The sequence below is a fragment of the Populus euphratica genome, unplaced genomic scaffold (assembly GCF_000495115.2).
Source record: "Populus euphratica unplaced genomic scaffold, PopEup_1.0 scaffold376.1, whole genome shotgun sequence".
Taxonomy (NCBI): domain Eukaryota; kingdom Viridiplantae; phylum Streptophyta; class Magnoliopsida; order Malpighiales; family Salicaceae; genus Populus; species Populus euphratica.
In genome coordinates, this window is record NW_011500267.1 from 195,778 (window position 1) to 199,686 (window position 3,909).

Consider the following 3,909-nt stretch of genomic DNA (forward strand, 5'->3'; position numbering starts at 1 on the left):
AAAGAATGCATGTGTGTGTGTGTTTGTATTTGTCTTATGATTTTTTATTTATTTATGATAAAATTGCAGAGAATAAAGAAGAATTTAATATTTTGATTGGATCACGGTGTAGAAGTACAGACTTGTACAGAAGTTGTATTTCTAAAATCCGATGAAAACATAAAATTTTTAAAACTTTTTTAACACATCAAGTCCATGAAGCAGCTTAACTCAGGTAGGGTGCGTTAGGGGTGTTAATACCTTCCCTAACCACAACCGGTCCCTTACTCGCGAATCTTTGACAAGACCAGTATAATCGGGTTTCCAAATAACCTTCAATTAAATACTAGGTGGCGACTCCTAACGAATCCAACAAGATCAAATCAAATAATAACAATGAAAAACTGCTGGAGCCGATGCCGCGCGGATTGTTTTTGACGTGCGACAATTATGATAAAGCGGTAGCACAACTACAATATGCTAGTGTCATTGGAAGTCTTATATATGATATGCATTGTATAAGACCATATGTAACTTTTACTATATGTAAGTTATCAAGATATACAAGCAAACCGAATACAAATCATTTGAAGGCTATTGCAAGAGTCTTTGGTTACCTAAAAAGAACGATTGATTTATGCTTGTTTTATTCTGAATTTCCAGCTGTGATTGAAGAATATAGTGATGTAAGTTGGATGACTAGTCCAAGTGATAATAAGTCCACTTTAGGATGGATTTTTTCATTTGGAGGAGGTGCAATATCTTGGGCATCTAAGAAACAAACATGTATCTCTCATTCTATCATGAAATCAGAATTTATTGTTATAGCTGCTGCAGGGAAAGAAATAAAATGACTAAGAAATATGTTGTTTGATATTAAGTTGTGGCCACAACCTATGTCAGTTATTTCTTTATACTGCAATAATGAAGCAACTATGTCTCGAGCTTATAGTAATATTTACAATGATAAGTCTAGACATATAAGCATTCGACATAGATATATTAAGAGTTAATTACAAATGGTGTAATCACCATTATCTATATGAAGTATGTGAATAATTTAGTGAATCCGCTAATAAAAGGACTATCCAGAGACATGGTACAAAAAGCAATTAATAGAATGGGGTTGAAACCCATCATTAAAGATACCAGTGATAAGAACCTAACTTCGGATTAGCAAAAAAGCTTACCTCTTAGTTTAATGGGTAATAACAAGTTATTATTTTGTATTTGTTGAACACTAATAATTAATTTAAGTCCCTATTCTGATAGTATTTAGTGTGTTCTATTACGAAAAGTAGGATAAGCGTGGGCTCTTAGTGGAATTTAAAGTTTGTGTTTAATGAAATAGAGAAAAATATAATTTCACCTATATAAATATAGAAGTGATGCCACTTTTGACAAGAGTTAAGGTTTTCTTTTATAAATATTCAAGAAAAAAAATTATGATTTTAGCACATGGCCATAATAGTGCTAAAAGTTGTAAACCTTTTTAAGAGTTTGGATAGTATTATGTGTGTAATATCTTTTATTCTACAACAAAAGCTTTGGCTTAATTTGCGGACACTATTAACTTTAGTAGGATTCAAGTTCTAACACTAATTGAAGGTTTAAATTGCAAAATACCTCCTTGTAAGCATAATTTAATCAACTGAAAAAACTTTCATTACAAACTAGTAAGGGATTGTTAGTGTAATTTGTAAATGAATAAAAAAAATGTTTATCCCACATTATATAAAAAAAAAACATTCCCTCCTAATGTTTCTAATTGTGGGTTTTTATTGTGTAGTAAATTAATCCATGGTGGACAAACTCTTCTATTTGGCTTCCTACTGTTATTAGATGAATATTTAAAATATCAAAAGATAGTATTTGGAACTTGAAACTTAAAATTTAATATGAACAATTATACTATTTAATTAATAATCATACTATTTGATAAACAATCATATTATTTCATCAACAATTATATTGTTTGATGAACAACTATAATGTTTCATTAATAGTTATATTATTTGATGAACAATCATAGTGATTTATCAACAGTCATTGTTTGATGAACAATTATACTATTTCATCGTTATGTTTCAAGTCTATAAAAACACGTTATTACAAAGAAAAGAAACACAAAAAATACATATATTATTTTCTTGGTCTTATCTTCTTATTTTTTGAAAGGTTTAGAGGATTTAGTTGTATTTTGGAGGAGTTGTTTTTATGTGGGATAAATAAACACCTTAAAAATAATATTTTCATGCTTTTAATCTAACTCCATATTTGTTTCCATCCTAAACTTTCCAAACACAAAATATTACAAATAATTTGACAACTACGATAAGTTTAGAGATGTATTTTTATAACTTTTTAACCAGCTAATTATATTTTCAAAATATAACTTGAAAGCCATCTTCTAATTTATGCTTGGAGAGCTGGTAGCCAAGTAAATGACCTGCGAATTTCATAAATAAATTTGGTATAATTGGACATGTATTCGTTTTTTTAAATACATTCTTACAGTATGTACCTTAAAAAATCACCTTACAAGTTTTGAAGTACCCAAAATCTTATATTTGTTGTAAGCTTCATCCTGAATGAAACTAGTGACCAGGGCCTCTGGGACTGGGTCCTGATGCCAGCCGTCCGAGCCAACAAGCCATGTTGTTCTTCGTCTTCTCATAAACTGACGAGTATGTCTCCAGATGATTTGCACTTGCAAGTTCCCCTTGCAAAACCCTTGTTGCCTGCACACTAAACTGCTGCTGGCTTAAAGCAGAAACTAAAATGACAAAAAGGATTAAACGATAGCTCCCTTTTGCAAAATCCATGGTCTGAAACTGCCTCAGAAAATACAGCAAGAAAGTTGTCCTTGTGCGTGTGTATTTCTTTAGCTGGAGCTTTTGAGCGCTTGTTGTTAGTGTGTGGAGAAATGAAGGTGGCTGATAGTATTTATAACAAAAAAAAAAAAAGAGGGTTGAACGGTATGCGTGGACTTAATTCGACTCTTGGAAAATTTAGGGTTTTTGGTGGGGTTTCAAAGGCTTACGGGTAAAGGTGTTGAATCAGTTACGTGCAGGCTGTAATTGGTGTATTAACGTGTAAGATATTGTGCTTTGCTAGACGAGAACTAACATGGACTTTGTAAGTTTGAATGTGTCAAATGGACTGCCTATTGGTAGGGGCCGGTGGCATTCTAGCACAAGATTTTGAAATATCATGTTGACAAAGATGGGGGGGTAATTTACATATAAATTGACAGTGTTTGTTACCGTATATGGTAATTTTTTATAGTAATGATTTAAGAAAAAAAAGAAATTAAAAGTGTTTTATATTAGCATATTATAATCATCAAGAAATACTAAAAAATATAAATTTGGTATTTTTTTCAAGACAAATACATCCAAATTTAGTTGGAAACGCAAGGTAATTTTCCTGTGAGACTAGCAATTGCATGTAATGTTGTGATACTAGGAGAATATTAGAGGAGTCATTTCGATTTAGTTTAGGATTTGGTTGCTTAACCAATGTTTTTTTTTTTTAGGTTGGAATGACATGTCTACCTATAAGGTTATGTTGACACATTCGTTGTTCAAACCACACAATTCTACTTAATTTGAGACTCTTTCTGTAGTATTATTCTCTAATTGGATTGTTCTTTTGCATTACTTCAATGCTGTTGATTGAAAACTGCATAAAACATTTGCTCCCGACTGAACCAACTCAGCTATTAAAATCCATGCGCTTACGGATCAATCAGGTCCTTAATAAACGGGACACCGCGATGCAAGCACGAGCAATCAGCCTCACGCCTTGTTTAGCATTACGTAAAACATGCCTCATTCTCCGGCATGGTCCTAGTCGAAGGCTCAAAGCTTATCACCATATAAGCTCAATAGAACGTGCTTGAGAATTTGCCGTGTTGGGCACACCCAA